Genomic DNA, 17043 nt, shown 5'->3' on the forward strand with positions numbered 1-17043 from the left:
AAAAAGTGCAGTGAGACAGGAGTTTGTGAGATGAGTAAAGAGTGCAGTGAGACAGGGGTTTATGAGATGGGTAAAGAGCGCAGTGAGACAGGGGTTTGTTGATGAGTAAAGAGTGCAGAGAGACAGGGGTTTGTGAGATGAGTAAAGAGTGCGGTGAGACAGTGGTTTGTGAGATGAGTAAAGAGTGCAGTGAGTCCGGGGTTTGCGAGATGAGTAAAGAGTGCAGTGAGACAGGTGTTTGTGAGATGGGTAATGAGTGCAGTGAGACAAGGGTTTGCGAGATGTGTAAAGAGTGCAGTGAGACAGGGATTTGTGAGATGGGTAAAGAGTGCAGTGAGACAGGGGTTTGCGAGATGTGTATTGAGTGCAGTGAGACAGGGGTTTGTTAGATGAGTAAATAGTGCAGTGAGACAGGGGTTTGTGAGATGAGTAAAGAGTGCAGTGAGACCGGGGTTTGTGAGATGAGTAATGAGTGCAGTGAGACAGGGGTTTGTGAAATGTGTAAAGAGTGCAGTGAGATAGGGGTTTGTGAGATGAGTAAAGAGTGCAGTGAGACAGGGGTTTGTGAGATGGGTAAAGAGTGCAGTGAGACAGGGGTTTGTGAGATGAGTAAAGAGTGCAGTGAGACAGGGGTTTGCGAGATGAGTATAGAGTGCAGTGAGACGGTGGTTTGTGAGATGGGTAAAGAGTGCAGTGAGACGGGTTTGTGATATATGTAAAGAGTGCAGTGAGACAGGGGTTTGTGAGATGGGTAAAGAGTGCAGTGAGATGGGTTTGTGATATGTATAAAGAGTGCAGTGAGATGGGTTTGTGATATGTGTAAAGAGTGCAGTGAGACAGGGGTTTGTGAGATCGGTAAAGAGTGCAGTGAGACAGGGGTTTGTGAGATGTGTAAAGAGTGCAGTGAGACAGGGGTTTGTCGGATGAGTAAAGAGTGCGGTGAGACGGGTTTGTGAGATGAGTAAAGAGTGCACTGAGACAGGGGTTTGTAAGATGGGTAAAGAGTGCAGTGAGACAGGGGTTTGTGAGATGAGTAAAGGATGCAGTGAGACGGGTTTGTGAGATGGGAAAGGATTGCAGTGAGATAGAGGTTTGTGAGATGGGTAAAGAGTGCAGTGAGACAGGGGTTTATGAATTGGATAAAGAATGCAGTGAGACGGGTTTCTGAGATGGGTAAAGAGTGCAGTGAGACAGGGGTTTGTGAGATGGGTAAAGAATGCATTGAGACGGGTTTGTGAGATGGGTAAAGAGTGCAGTCAGATGAGTTTATGAGATGAGTAAAGTGTGCAGTGAGGCAAAGGTTTGTGAGATGGGTAAAGAGTGCAGTGAGACTTGTTTGTGAGATGAGCAATGAATGCTGTGAGACTGGTGTGCGAGATGAGTAAAGAGTGCAGTGAGATAGGGTTTTGTGAGATGAGTAAAGAGTGCAGTGAGACAGGGGTTTGTGAGATGGGTAAAGAGTGCAGTGAGATGGGTTTGTGAGATGAGTAAAGAGTGCAGTGAGATAGGGTTTTGTGAAATGAGTAATGTGTGCAGTGAGACAGGGGTCTGTGAGATGTGTAAAGAGAGCAGTGAGATAGGTTTGTGAGATGGGAAAGGAGTGCAGTGAGATAGAGGTTTGTGAGATGGGTAAAGAGTGCAGTGAGATGGGTTTATGAGAATGGTAAAGAGTGCAGTGAGACAGGGGTTTGTGAGATGGGTAAAGAGTGCAGTGAGACAGGTTTGTGAGATGGGAAAGGAGTGCAGTGAGATAGAGGTTTGTGAGATGGGTAAAGAGTGCAGTGAGACAGGGGTTTATGAATTGGAAAAAGAATGCAGTGAGACGGGTTTCTGAGATGGGTAAAGAGTGCAGTGAGACAGGGGTTTGTGAGATGGGTAAAGAATGCATTGAGACAGGTTTGTGAGATGAGTAAAGAGTGCAGTGAGACTTGTTTGTGAGATGAGCAATGAATGCTGTGAGACTGGTGTGCGAGATGAGTAAGAGTGCAGTGAGATAGGGTTTTGTGAGATGAGTAAAGAGTGCAGTGAGACAGGGGTTTGTGAGATGGGTAAAGAGTGCAGTGAGATGGGTTTGTGAGATGAGTAAAGAGTGCAGTGAGATAGGGTTTTGTGAAATGAGTAATGTGTGCAGTGAGACAGGGGTCTGTGAGATGTGTAAAGAGAGCAGTGAGATAGGTTTGTGAGATGGGAAAGGAGTGCAGTGAGATAGAGGTTTGTGAGATGGGTAAAGAGTGCAGTGAGATGGGTTTATGAGAATGGTAAAGAGTGCAGTGAGACAGGGGTTTGTGAGATGGGTAAAGAGTGCAGTGAGACAGGTTTGTTAGATGTGTAAAGAGAGCAGTGAGACGGGTTTGTGAGATGGGTAAAGAGTCAGTGTGACAGACGTTTATAGGTTGTATAAAGAGTGCAGTGAGACGGGTTTGTGAGATGGGCAAAGTGTGCATTGAGACAGGGGTTTGTGAGATGAGTGAAGAGTGCAGTCAGACAGGGGTTTGTGAGATGAGTAAAGATTGCAGTGAGACAGGGGTTTGTGAGATGGGTAAAGAATGCATTGAGACAGGTTTGTGAGATGAGTAAAGAGTGCAGTGAGACTTGTTTGTGAGATGAGCAATGAATGCTGTGAGACTGGTGTGCGAGATGAGTAAGAGTGCAGTGAGATAGGGTTTTGTGAGATGAGTAAAGAGTGCAGTGAGACAGGGGTTTGTGAGATGGGTAAAGAGTGCAGTGAGATGGGTTTGTGAGATGAGTAAAGAGTGCAGTGAGATAGGGTTTTGTGAAATGAGTAATGTGTGCAGTGAGACAGGGGTCTGTGAGATGTGTAAAGAGAGCAGTGAGATAGGTTTGTGAGATGGGAAAGGAGTGCAGTGAGATAGAGGTTTGTGAGATGGGTAAAGAGTGCAGTGAGATGGGTTTATGAGAATGGTAAAGAGTGCAGTGAGACAGGGGTTTGTGAGATGGGTAAAGAGTGCAGTGAGACAGGTTTGTTAGATGTGTAAAGAGAGCAGTGAGACGGGTTTGTGAGATGGGTAAAGAGTCAGTGTGACAGACGTTTATAGGTTGTATAAAGAGTGCAGTGAGACGGGTTTGTGAGATGGGCAAAGTGTGCATTGAGACAGGGGTTTGTGAGATGAGTGAAGAGTGCAGTGAGACAGGGGTTTGTGAGATGAGTAAAGATTGCAGTGAGACACGGGTTTGTGAGATGGGTAAAGAGCGCAGTGAGACAGGGATTTGTGAGATGAGTATAGAGTGCAGTGAGACAGGGGTCTGTGTGATGTGTAAAGAGAGCAGTGAGACGGTTTTGTGAGATGGGTAAAGTGTGCAGTGAGACGGGTTTGTGAGATCGGAAAGGAGAGCCGTGAGATAGAGGTTTGTGAGATGGGTAAAGAGTGCAGTGAGACAGGGGTTTGTGAGATGGGTAAAGAGTGCAGTCAGACAGGGGTTTATAAATTGGATAAAGAGTGCAGTGAGACGCGTTTGTGAAATGGGTAAAGAGTGCAGTGAGACGGGTTTGTGAGATGATTAAATAGTGCAGTGAGACAGGGGTTTGCGAGTTGGGTAAAGAGTGCTGTGAGACAGGGGTTTGTGAGATGGGCAAAGTGTGCATTGAGACAGGGGTTTGTGAGCTGGGTAAAGAGTGCAGTGAGATGGGTTTATGAGATGGGCAACGTGTGCATTGAGACAGGGGTTTGTGAGATGGGCAAAGTGTGCATTGAGACAGGGGTTTGTGAGATGGGTAAAGAGTGCAGTGAGACAGGGGTTTGTGAGATGAGTAAAGAGTGCAGTGAGACAGGGGTTTGTGACATGAGTAAAGTCTGCAGTGAGACAGGGGTTTTTGAGATGAATAAGGAGTGCAGTGAGACGGGTTTGTGAGATGGGTAAAAAGTGAAGTGAGACAGGAGTTTGTGAGATGAGTAAAGAGTGCAGTGAGACAGGGGTTTATGAGATGGGTAAAGAGCGCAGTGAAACAGGTGTTTGTTGATGAGTAAAGAGTGCAGTGAGACAGGGGTTTGTGAGATGAGTAAAGAGTGCGGTGAGACAGTGGTTTGTGAGATGAGTAAAGAGTGCAGTGAGACAGGTGTTTGTGAGATGGGTAATGAGTGCAGTGAGACAAGGGTTTGCGAGATGTGTAAAGAGTGCAGTGAGACAGGGATTTGTGAGATGGGTAAAGAGTGCAGTGAGACAGGGGTTTGCGAGATGTGTATTGAGTGCAGTGAGACAGGGGTTTGTTAGATGAGTAAATAGTGCAGTGAGACAGGGGTTTGTGAGATGAGTAAAGAGTGCAGTGAGACAGGGGTTTGTGAGATCGGTAAAGAGTGCAGTGAGACAGGGGTTTGTGAGATGTGTAAAGAGTGCAGTGAGACAGGGGTTTGTCGGATGAGTAAAGAATGCGGTGAGACGGGTTTGTGAGATGAGTAAAGAGTGCACTGAGACAGGGGTTTGTAAGATGGGTAAAGAGTGCAGTGAGACAGGGGTTTGTGAGATGAGTAAAGGATGCAGTGAGACGGGTTTGTGAGATGGGAAAGGAGTGCAGTGAGATAGATGTTTGTGAGATGGGTAAAGAGTGCAGTGAGACAGGGGTTTATGAATTGGATAAAGAATGCAGTGAGACGGGTTTCTGAGATGGGTAAAGAGTGCAGTGAGACAGGGGTTTGTGAGATGGGTAAAGAATGCATTGAGACGGGTTTGTGAGATGGGTAAAGAGTGCAGTCAGATGAGTTTATGAGATGAGTAAAGTGTGCAGTGAGACAGAGGTTTGTGAGATGGGTAAAGAGTGCAGTGAGACTTGTTTGTGAGATGAGCAATGAATGCTGTGAGACTGGTGTGCGAGATGAGTAAAGAGTGCAGTGAGATAGGGTTTTGTGAGATGAGTAAAGAGAGCAGTGAGACGGGTTTGTGAGATGGGTAAAGAGTGCAGTGTGACAGACGTTTATAGGTTGTATAAAGAGTGCAGTGAGACGGGTTTGTGAGATGGGCAAAGTGTGCATTGAGACAGGGGTTTGTGAGATGGGTAATGAGTGCAGTGAGACAAGGGTTTGCGAGATGTGTAAAGAGTGCAGTGAGACAGGGATTTGTGAGATGGGTAAAGAGTGCAGTGAGACAGGGGTTTGCGAGATGTGTATTGAGTGCAGTGAGACATGGGTTTGTTAGATGAGTAAATAGTGCAGTGAGACAGGGGTTTGTGAGATGAGTAAAGAGTGCAGTGAGACCGGGGTTTGTGAGATGAGTAATGAGTGCAGTGAGACAGGGGTTTGTGAAATGTGTAAAGAGTGCAGTGAGATAGGGGTTTGTGAGATGCGTAAAGAGTGCAGTGAGACAGGGGTTTGTGAGATGGGTAAAGAGTGCAGTGAGACAGGGGTTTGTGAGATGCGTAAAGAGTGCAGTGAGACATGAGTTTGTGAGATGAGTAAAGAGTGCAGTGAGACAGGGGTTTGCGAGATGAGTATAGAGTGCAGTGAGACAGTGGTTTGTGAGATGGGTAAAGAGTGCAGTGAGACGGGTTTGTGATATATGTAAAGAGTGCAGTGAGACAGGGGTTTGTGAGATGGGTAAAGAGTGCAGTGAGATGGGTTTGTGATATGTGTAAAGAGTGCAGTGAGACAGGGGTTTGTGAGATCGGTAAAGAGTGCAGTGAGACAGGGGTTTGTGAGATGTGTAAAGAGTGAATTGAGACACGGGTTTGTCAGATGGGGAAAGAGTGCAGTGAGACGGGTTTGTGAGATGGGTAAAGAGTGCAGTGAGACAGGGGTTTGTGAGATGTGTAAAGCGTGCAGTGAGACAGGGGTTTGTGAGATGGGTAAAGAGTGCAGTGAGACAGGGGTTTGTGAGATGGGTAAAGAGTGCAGTCAGACGGGTTTGTGAGATGAGTAAAGAGTGCAGTGAGACGGGTTTGTGAGATGAGTAAAGAGTGCAGTGAGACAGGGGTTTGTGAGATGAGTAAAGAGTGCATGAGACAGGGGTTTGTGAGATGAGTAAAGAGTGCATTGAGACAGCGCTTTGTGAGATGGGTAAAGAGTGCAGAGAGACAGGGGTTTTTGAGATGAGTAAAGAGAGCAGTGAGATAGGGTTTTGTGAGATGAGTAAAGAGTGCAGTGAGACAGGGGTTTGTGAGATGGGTAAAGAGTGCAGTGAGACAGGGGTTTGTGAGATGAGTAAAGCGTGCTGTGAGACAGGGGTATGTGAGATGGGCAAAGAGTGCAGTGAGACGGGTTTGTGAGATGTGTAAAGAGTGCAGTGAGACGGGTTTATGAGATTTGGTATAGAGTGCAGTGAGACGGATTTGTGAGATGGGTAAAGAGTGCAGTGAGACTGGGTTGTGACATGAGTAAAGAGTGCAGTGAGAAAGGGGTTTGTGAGATGAGAAAAGAGTGCAGTGAGACAGGTTTGTGAGATCAGTAAAGAGTGCAGTGAGACATGGGTTTGTGAGATGAGTAAAGAGTGCAGTGAGACAGGGGTTTGTGAGATGGGTAAATAGTGCAGTGAGAAAGGGGGTTGTAAGATGGGTAAAGAGTGCAGTGAGACAGGGGTTTGTGAGATGGGTAAAGAGTGCAGTGAGATGGGTTTATGAGAAGGGTAAAGAGTGCAGTGAGACAGGGCTTTGTGAGATGGGTAAAGAGCGCAGTGAGACAGGGCTTTACGAGATGAGTAAAGAGTGCAGTGAGACAGGCGTTTGTGAGATGGGTAAAGAGTCCAGTGAGACAGGGGTTTGTGAGATGAGTAAAGAGTGCAGTGAGACAGGGGTTTGTGAGATGGGTAAAGAGTGCAGTGAGACAGGGGTTTGTGAAATGGGTAATCAATGCAGTGAGACGGGTTTGTGAGACTGATAATGAGTGCAGTGAGACAGGGGTTTGCGAGATGGGTAAAGAGTGCAGTGAGACAGGGGTTTGTGAGAGGGGTAAAAAGTGCATCAGGGAGACAGGAGTATACAAGATGGGTAAAACATGCAGTGAGACAGGGTTTTATGAGACGAGTAAAAAGTGCAGTGAGACAGGGGTTTGTGAGATGAGTAAAGAGTGCAGTGAGACAGGGGTTTGTGAGATGGGTAAAGAGTGCAGTGAGATGGGTTTGTGAGATGAGTAAAGAGTGCAGTGAGACAGGGGTTTGTGAGATGAGTAAAGAGTGCAGTGAGACAGGGGTTTGTGAGATGAGTAAAGAGTGAATTGAGACAGGGGTTTGTGAGATGGGGAAAGAGTGCAGTGAGACGGGTTTGTGAGATGGGTAAAGAGTGCAGTGAGACAGGGGTTTGTGAGATGGGTAAAGAGTGCAGTCAGACAGGGGTTTATAAATTGGATAAAGAGTGCAGTGAGACGCGTTTGTGAAATGGGTAAAGAGTGCAGTGAGACGGGTTTGTGAGATGATTAAATAGTGCAGTGAGACAGGGGTTTGCGAGTTGGGTAAAGAGTGCTGTGAGACAGGGGTTTGTGAGATGGGCAAAGTGTGCATTGAGACAGGGGTTTGTGAGCTGGGTAAAGAGTGCAGTGAGATGGGTTTATGAGATGGGCAACGTGTGCATTGAGACAGGGGTTTGTGAGATGGGCAAAGTGTGCATTGAGACAGGGGTTTGTGAGATGGGTAAAGAGTGCAGTGAGACAGGGGTTTGTGAGATGAGTAAAGAGTGCAGTGAGACAGGGGTTTGTGACATGAGTAAAGTCTGCAGTGAGACAGGGGTTTTTGAGATGACTAAGGAGTGCAGTGAGACGGGTTTGTGAGATGGGTAAAAAGTGCAGTGAGACAGGAGTTTGTGAGATGAGTAAAGAGTGCAGTGAGACAGGGGTTTATGAGATGGGTAAAGAGCGCAGTGAGACAGGGGTTTGTTGATGAGTAAAGAGTGCAGTGAGACAGGGGTTTGTGAGATGAGTAAAGAGTGCGGTGAGACAGTGGTTTGTGAGATGAGTAAAGAGTACAGTGAGTCCGGGGTTTGCGAGATGAGTAAAGAGTGCAGTGAGACAGGTGTTTGTGAGATGGGTAATGAGTGCAGTGAGACAGGGGTTTGTGAGATGAGTAAAGGATGCAGTGAGACGGGTTTGTGAGATGGGAAAGGAGTGCAGTGAGATAGAGGTTTGTGAGATGGGTAAAGAGTGCAGTGAGACAGGGGTTTATGAATTGGATAAAGAATGCAGTGAGACGGGTTTCTGAGATGGGTAAAGAGTGCAGTGAGACAGGGGTTTGTGAGATGGGTAAAGAATGCATTGAGACGGGTTTGTGAGATGGGTAAAGAGTGCAGTCAGATGAGTTTATGAGATGAGTAAAGTGTGCAGTGAGACAGAGGTTTGTGAGATGGGTAAAGAGTGCAGTGAGACTTGTTTGTGAGATGAGCAATGAATGCTGTGAGACTGGTGTGCGAGATGAGTAAAGAGTGCAGTGAGACCGGGGTTTGTGAGATGTGTAAAGATTGCAGTGAGACAGGGGTTTGTGAGATGAGTAAAGAGTGCAGTGAGATAGGGTTTTGTGATATGAGTCAAGAGTGCAGTGAGACAGGGGTTTGTGAGATGGGTAAAGAGTGCAGTTAGATGGGTTTGTGAGATGAGTAAAGAGTGCAGTGAGATAGGGTTTTGTGAGATGAGTAATGTGTGCAGTGAGACAGGGGTCTGTGAGATGTGTAAAGAGAGCAGTGAGATAGGTTTGTGAGATGGGAAAGGAGTGCAGTGAGATAGAGGTTTGTGAGATGGGTAAAGAGTGCAGTGAGATGGGTTTATGAGAATGGTAAAGAGTGCAGTGAGACAGGGGTTTGTGAGATGGGTAAAGAGTGCAGTGAGACAGGTTTATTAGATGTGTAAAGAGAGCAGTGAGACGGGTTTGTGAGATGGGTAAAGAGTCAGTGTGACAGACGTTTATAGGTTGTATAAAGAGTGCAGTGAGACGGATTTGTGAGATGGGCAAAGTGTGCATTGAGACAGGGGTTTGTGAGATGAGTAAAGAGTGCAGTGAGACAGGGGTTTGTGAGATGAGTAAAGATTGCAGTGAGACACGGGTTTGTGAGATGGGTAAAGAGCGCAGTGAGACAGGGATTTGTGAGATCAGTATAGAGTGCAGTGAGACAGGGGTCTGTGTGATGTGTAAAGAGAGCAGTGAGACGGTTTTGTGAGATGGGTAAAGTGTGCAGTGAGACGGGTTTGTGAGATCGGAAAGGAGAGCCGTGAGATAGAGGTTTGTGAGATGGGTAAAGAGTGCAATGAGACAGGGGTTTGTGAGATGGGTAAAGAGTGCAGTCAGACAGAGGTTTATAAATTGGATAAAGAGTGAAGTGAGACGGGTTTGTGAAATGGGTAAAGAGTGCAGTGAGACGGGTTTGTGAGATGATTAAATAGTGCAGTGAGACAGGGGTTTGCGAGTTGGGTAAAGAGTGCTGTGAGACAGGGGTTTGTGAGATGGGCAAAGTGTGCATTGGGACAGGGGTTTGTGAGCTGGGTAAAGAGTGCAGTGAGATGGGTTTATGAGATGGGCGACGTGTGCATTGAGACAGGGGTTTGTGAGATGGGCAAAGTGTGCATTGAGACAGGGGTTTGTGAGATGGGTAAAGAGTGCAGTGAGACAGGGGTTTGTGAGATGAGTAAAGAGTGCAGTGAGACAGGGGTTTTTGAGATGACTAAGGAGTGCAGTGAGACGGGTTTGTGAGATGGGTAAAAAGTGCAGTGAGACAGGAGTTTGTGAGATGAGTAAAGAGTGCAGTGAGACAGGGGTTTATGAGATGGGTAAAGAGCGCAGTGAGACAGGGGTTTGTTGATGAGTAAAGAGTGCAGTGAGACAGGGGTTTGTGAGATGAGTAAAGAGTGCGGTGAGACAGTGGTTTGTGAGATGAGTAAAGAGTGCAGTGAGTCCGGGGTTTGCGAGATGAGTAAAGAGTGCAGTGAGACAGGTGTTTGTGAGATGGGTAATGAGTGCAGTGAGACAAGGGTTTGCGAGATGTGTAAAGAGTGCAGTGAGACAGGGATTTGTGAGATGGGTAAAGAGTGCAGTGAGACAGGGGTTTGCGAGATGTGTATTGAGTGCAGTGAGACAGGGGTTTGTTAGATGAGTAAATAGTGCAGTGAGACAGGGGTTTGTGAGATGAGTAAAGAGTGCAGTGAGACCGGGGTTTGTGAGATGAGTAATGAGTGCAGTGAGACAGGGGTTTGTGAAATGTGTAAAGAGTGCAGTGAGATAGGGGTTTGTGAGATGAGTAAAGAGTGCAGTGAGACAGGGATTTGTGAGATGGGTAAAGAGTGCAGTGAGACAGGGGTTTGCGAGATGTGTATTGAGTGCAGTGAGACAGGGGTTTGTTAGATGAGTAAATAGTGCAGTGAGACAGGGGTTTGTGAGATGAGTAAAGAGTGCAGTGAGACCGGGGTTTGTGAGATGAGTAATGAGTGCAGTGAGACAGGGGTTTGTGAAATGTGTAAAGAGTGCAGTGAGATAGGGGTTTGTGAGATGAGTAAAGAGTGCAGTGAGACAGGGGTTTGTGAGATGGGTAAAGAGTGCAGTGAGACAGGGGTTTGTGAGATGCGTACAGAGTGCAGTGAGACATGAGTTTGTGAGATGAGTAAAGAGTGCAGTGAGACAGGGGTTTGCGAGATGAGTATAGAGTGCAGTGAGACAGTGGTTTGTGAGTTGGGTAAGGAGTGCAGTGAGACGGGTTTGTGATATATGTAAAGAGTGCAGTGAGACAGGGGTTTGTGAGATGGTTAAAGAGTGCAGTGAGATGGGTTTGTGATATGTGTAAAGAGTGCAGTGAGATGGGTTTGTGATATGTGTAAAGAGTGCAGTGAGACAGGGGTTTGTGAGATCGGTAAAGAGTGCAGTGAGACAGGGGTTTGTGAGATGTGTAAAGAGTGCAGTGAGACATTGGTTTGTCGGATGAGTAAAGAGTGCGGTGAGACGGGTTTGTGAGATGAGTAAAGAGTGCACTGAGACAGGGGTTTGTAAGATGGGTAAAGAGTGCAGTGAGACAGGGGTTTGTGAGATGAGTAAAGGATGCAGTGAGACAGATGTATGTGAGATGAGTAAAGAGTGCAGTGAGACAGGGGTTTGTGAGATCGGTAAAGAGTGCAGTGAGACAGGGGTTTGTGAGATGAGTAAAGAGTGCAGTGAGACAGGGATTTGTGAGATGAGTAAAGGGTGCAGTGAGACAGGGGTTTGTGAGATGGGTAAAGAGTGCAGTGAATCAGAGGTTTTTGTGATGATTAAGAAGTGGAGCCGGGAGACAAAAGTTACGAGATGTGTTCAGCGTGCGGTGAGACAGGTGTATGAGATGATTAAGGATTGCCGGGAGACAGGAATTGACAAAGTGAGTAAAGAGTGCAGTGAGACAGGGCTTTATGAAATGGGTAAAGAGTGCAGCGAGACAGGGTTTTATGAGATGAGTAAAGAGTGCAGTGAGACAGGGGTTTGTGAGATGGTTAAAGAGTGCAGTGAGACAGGGGTATAGGAGTTGGGTAAAGAGTGCAGTGAGACGGGTTTTTGATATGCGTAAAGAGTGCAGTGAGACAGGGGTTTGTGAGATGGGTAAAGAGTGCAGTGATACGGGTTTGTGAGATGAGTAAAGAGTGCAGTGAGACAGGAGTTTATGAGATGAGTAAAGAGTGCAGTGAGACAGGGGTTTGTGAGATAGGTAAAGAGTGCAGTGAGACGGGTTTGTGAGATGGGAATGGAGTGCAGTGAGATAGAGGTTTGTGAGATGGGTAAAGAGTGCAGTGAGACAGGGGTTTATGAATTAGATAAAGAATGCAGTGAGACGCGTTTCTGAGATGGGTAAAGAGTGCAGTGAGACAGGGGTTTGTGAGATGTGTAAAGAGTGCAGTGAGACATTGGTTTGTCGGATGAGTAAAGAGTGCGGTGAGACGGGTTTGTGAGATGAGTAAAGAGTGCACTGAGACAGGGGTTTGTAAGATGGGTAAAGAGTGCAGTGAGACAGGGGTTTGTGAGATGAGTAAAGGATGCAGTGAGACAGATGTATGTGAGATGAGTAAAGAGTGCAGTGAGACAGGGTTTTGTGAGATCGGTAAAGAGTGCAGTGAGACAGGGGTTTGTGAGATGAGTAAAGAGTGCAGTGAGACAGGGATTTGTGAGATGAGTAAAGGGTGCAGTGAGACAGGGGTTTGTGAGATGGGTAAAGAGTGCAGTGAATCAGAGGTTTTTGTGATGATTAAGAAGTGGAGCCGGGAGACAAAAGTTACGAGATGTGTTCAGCGTGCGGTGAGACAGGTGTATGAGATGATTAAGGATTGCCGGGAGACAGGAATTGACAAAGTGAGTAAAGAGTGCAGTGAGACAGGGCTTTATGAAATGGGTAAAGAGTGCAGCGAGACAGGGTTTTATGAGATGAGTAAAGAGTGCAGTGAGACAGGGGTTTGTGAGATGGTTAAAGAGTGCAGTGAGACAGGGGTATAGGAGTTGGGTAAAGAGTGCAGTGAGACGGGTTTTTGATATGCGTAAAGAGTGCAGTGAGACAGGGGTTTGTGAGATGGGTAAAGAGTGCAGTGATACGGGTTTGTGAGATGAGTAAAGAGTGCAGTGAGACAGGAGTTTATGAGATGAGTAAAGAGTGCAGTGAGACAGGGGTTTGTGAGATAGGTAAAGAGTGCAGTGAGACGGGTTTGTGAGATGGGAATGGAGTGCAGTGAGATAGAGGTTTGTGAGATGGGTAAAGAGTGCAGTGAGACAGGGGTTTATGAATTGGATAAAGAATGCAGTGAGACGCGTTTCTGAGATGGGTAAAGAGTGCAGTGAGACAGGGGTTTGTGAGATGGGTAAAGAATCCATTGAGACGGGTTTGTGAGATGGGTAAAGAGTGCAGTCAGACGAGTTTATGAGATGAGTAAAGTGTGCAGTGAGCCAGAGGTTTGTGAGATGGGTAAAGAGTGCAGTGAGACTTGTTTGTGAGATGAGCAATGAATGCTGTGAGACTGGTGTGCGAAATGAGTAAAGAGTGCAGTGAGATAGGGTTTTGTGAGATGAGTAAAGAGTGCAGTGAGACAGGGGTTTGTGTGATGGGTAAAGAGTGCAGTGAGATGGGTTTGTGAGATGAGTAAAGTGTGCAGTGAGATAGGGTTTTGTGAGATGACTAATGTGTGCAGTGAGACAGGGGTCTGTGAGATGTGTAAAGAGAGCAGTGAGATAGGTTTGTGAGATGAGTGTAGAGTGCAGTGAGACAGGTGTTTGTGAGATGGGTAAAGAGTGCTGTGAGACAGGGGTTTGTGAGATGAGTAAAGAGTGCACCATGACAGGGGTTTGTGAGATGTGTAAAGAGTGCAGTGAGACAGGGGTTTGTCGGATGAGTAAAGAGTGCGGTGAGACGGGTTTGTGAGATGAGTAAAGAGTGCACTGAGACGGGTTTGTAAGATGGGTAAAGAGTGCAGTGAGACAGGGGTTTGTGAGATGAGTAAAGGATGCAGTGAGACGGGTTTGTGAGATGGGAAAGGAGTGCAGTGAGATAGAGGTTTGTGAGATGGGTAAAGAGTGCAGTGAGATGGGTTTATGAGAAGGGTAAAGAGTGCAGTGAGACAGGGGTTTGTGAGATGGGTAAAGAGCGCAGTGAGACAGGGATTTGTGAGATGAGTGTAGAGTGCAGTGAGACAGGTGTTTGTGAGATGGGTAAAGAGTGCAGTGAGACGGGTTTGTGAGATGGGTAAAGAGTGCTGTGAGACAGGGGTTTGTGAGATGAGTAAAGAGTGCACTGAGACAGGGGTTTGTGAGATGAGTGAAGAGTGCAGTGAGACGGGTTTGTGAGATGAGTAAAGTGTGCAGTGAGACAAGGGTTTGTGAGATGGTAAAGAGTCCAGTGAGACAGGGGTTTGTGAGATGGGTAAGGAGTGCGGTGAGACAGGGGTTTGTGAGATGGGTAAAGTGTGCAGTGTGACAGACGTTTATGAGTTGGATAAAGAGTGCAGTGCGACTGGTTTGTGAAATGGGTAAAGAGTGCAGTGAGCCGGTTTCTTGAAATGGGCAAAGTGTGCATTGAGACAGGGGTTTGTGAAATGGGTAAAGTGTGCAGTGAGACAGGGGTTTGTGAGATGAGTAAAGAGTGCAGTGAGACACGAGTTTGTGAGATGAGTAAAGAGTTCAGTGAGACAGGGGTTTGTGAGATGAGTAAAGAGTGCACTGAGACAGGGGTTTGTGAGATGTGTAAAGAGTGCAGTGAGACAGGGGTTTGTCGGATGAGTAAAGAGTGCGGTGAGACGGGTTTGTGAGATGAGTAAAGAGTGCACTGAGACGGGTTTGTAAGATGGGTAAAGAGTGCAGTGAGACAGGGGTTTGTGAGATGAGTAAAGGATGCAGTGAGACGGGTTTGTGAGATGGGAAAGGAGTGCAGTGAGATAGAGGTTTGTGAGATGGGTAAAGAGTGCAGTGAGATGGGTTTATGAGAAGGGTAAAGAGTGCAGTGAGACAGGGGTTTGTGAGATGGGTAAAGAGCGCAGTGAGACAGGGATTTGTGAGATGAGTGTAGAGTGCAGTGAGACAGGTGTTTGTGAGATGGGTAAAGAGTGCAGTGAGACGGGTTTGTGAGATGGGTAAAGAGTGCTGTGAGACAGGGGTTTGTGAGATGAGTAAAGAGTGCACTGAGACAGGGGTTTGTGAGATGAGTGAAGAGTGCAGTGAGACGGGTTTGTGAGATGAGTAAAGTGTGCAGTGAGACAAGGGTTTGTGAGATGGTAAAGAGTCCAGTGAGACAGGGGTTTGTGAGATGGGTAAGGAGTGCGGTGAGACAGGGGTTTGTGAGATGGGTAAAGTGTGCAGTGTGACAGACGTTTATGAGTTGGATAAAGAGTGCAGTGCGACTGGTTTGTGAAATGGGTAAAGAGTGCAGTGAGCCGGTTTCTTGAAATGGGCAAAGTGTGCATTGAGACAGGGGTTTGTGAAATGGGTAAAGTGTGCAGTGAGACAGGGGTTTGTGAGATGAGTAAAGAGTGCAGTGAGACACGAGTTTGTGAGATGAGTAAAGAGTTCAGTGAGACAGGGGTTTGTGAGATGGGTAAAGAGTGCAGTGAGATGGGTTTGTGAGATGAGAAAAGAGTGCAGTGAGACAGGGGTTTGTGAGATGAGTAAAGAGTGCAGTGAGACAGGGGTTTGTGAGATGGGTAAAGAGTGCAGTGAGATGGGTTTGTGAGATGATCAAAGAGTGCAGTCAGAAGAGGTTATGAGATGAGTAAAGTGTGCAGTGAGACAAGGGTCTGTGAGATGTGTAAAGAGAGCAGTGAGACGGTTTTGTGAGATGGGAAAGGAGTTCAGTGAGATAGAGGTTTGTGAGATGGGTAAAGAGTGCAGTGAGACAGGGGTTTATGAGTTGGATAAAAAGTTCTGTGCGACGGGTTCGTGAAATGTGTAAAGAGTGCAGTGAGACGGGTTTGTGAGATGGGCAAAGTGTGCATTGAGACAGGGGTTTGTGAGATGGGTAAAGAGTGCAGTGAGACCAGGCTTTGTGAGATGGCTAAAGAGTGCAGTGAGACGGGGGTTTGTGAGATGGGTAAAGCGTGCAGTGGGACGGGTTTGTGAGGTGGGTAAACAGTGCAGTGAGACAGGAGTTTGTGAGATGGGTAAAGAGCACAGTGAGGCAGGGGTTTGTGAGATGTGTAAAGAGTACAGTGAGACAGGGGTTTGTGAGATGGGTAAAGAGTGCAGTGATACGTGTTTATGAGATGAGTAAAGTGTGCAGTGAGACGGGTTCGTTAGATGGTAAAAGGTTCAGTGAGACAGGCGTTTGTAAGATGAGTAAATTGTGCAGTGAGACGGGTTTGTGAGATGATCAAAGAGTCCAGTCAGAAGAGGTTATGAGATGAGTAAAGTGTGCAGTGAGACAGGGGTTTGTGAGATGGGTAAAGAGTGCAGTGAGACGTGTTTATGAGATGAGTAAAGTGTGCAGTGAGACAGGGGTTCGTGAGATGGTGAAGGGTTCAGTGAGGCAGGCGTTTGTAAGATGAGTAAAGAGTGCAGTCCGAAGAGTTTATGAGATGAGTAATGTGTGCAGTGAGACAGCGGTCTGTGAGATGTGAAAAGAGAGCAGTGAGATGGTTTTGTGAGATGGGGAAAGAGTGCAGTGAGACGGGTTTGTGAGATGGGAAAGGAGTTCAGTGAGATAGAGGTTTGTGAGATGGGTAAAGAGTGCAGTGAGACAGGGGTTTACGAATTGGATAAAGAGTGCAGTGAGACGGGTTTGTGAAATGGGTAAAGAGTGCAATGAGACAGGGGTTTGTGAGATGGGTAAAGAGTGCAGTGAGACGAGTTTGTGAGATGGGTAAAGAGTGCAGTGAGACAGGGGTTTGTGAGATGGGTAAAGAGTGCAGTGTGACAGACGTTTATGAGTTGTATAAAGAGTGCAGTGCGACGGGTTTGTGAAATGGGTAAAGAGTGCAGTGAGATGGGTTTGTGAGATGGGCAAAGTGTGCATTGAGACAGGGGTTTGTGAGATGGTTAAATAGTGCAGTGAGACAGGGGTTTGTGAGATGGGTAAAGAGTACAGTGAGACTGGGGTTTGTGAGATGGGTAAATAGTGCAGTGAGACGTGTTTATGAGATGAGTAAAGTGTGCAGTGAGACAGGGGTTTGTGAGATGTGTAAAGGGTGCAGTCAGACGTGTTTATGAGATGAGTAAAGAGTACACGGAGACGGGGGTTCATGTGATGGGTAAAACGTGCATTGAGACAGGGTTTTGAAATGGGCAAAGATTGCGGGGAGTGTGGGTGCTGTATGTGTGGTGTGCTTATTGTAGTCATGCAATATAATGTAATTTCAGTTGATGCTTACTGAATATTCTATCTCACTGTAGTTCTACAGACCTTTATATATTCGAATTGCACTGATCGGTATTGAGGTGTGGACAACAGACCAGATAGTTGTGGATGGTAATGCGCTGGGAACCATGAAGCGATTTCTTAACTGGAGGAAAACAAACCTTCTACCAAGGCTCTACAATGATAATGCTCAGTTTATAATGTAAGCTAATCTTACTGCCAGCTCTGCTTTTTTAGGACTGAGTCTAATTGCATGCTGTTTTCAGGTAACGGAGGTGCAGGAACTGTTAGACTAGTGGTAACTTTAGTTAGAATTTATTTTTCAAAATAATAGGGTTCAGTGC

The 17043-nt window shown here is 46.5% G+C and overlaps 1 long non-coding RNA gene across 1 annotated transcript in view; it reads left to right on the forward strand.

Annotated features, from left to right (window-relative positions):
• Positions 1-16799, forward strand: part of LOC144693087 (uncharacterized) — a 70087-nt gene extending 53288 nt beyond the window's left edge. The window contains exon 4 of the long non-coding RNA XR_013579468.1: positions 16735-16799. This is a non-coding gene — a long non-coding RNA (uncharacterized LOC144693087). The remainder of the gene's footprint in view (positions 1-16734) is intronic.
• Positions 16800-17043: the final 244 nt, after the last annotated feature.

This window comes from Cetorhinus maximus, chromosome 1, assembly GCF_964194155.1.
Source record: "Cetorhinus maximus chromosome 1, sCetMax3.hap1.1, whole genome shotgun sequence".
Lineage (NCBI taxonomy): Eukaryota > Metazoa > Chordata > Chondrichthyes > Lamniformes > Cetorhinidae > Cetorhinus > Cetorhinus maximus.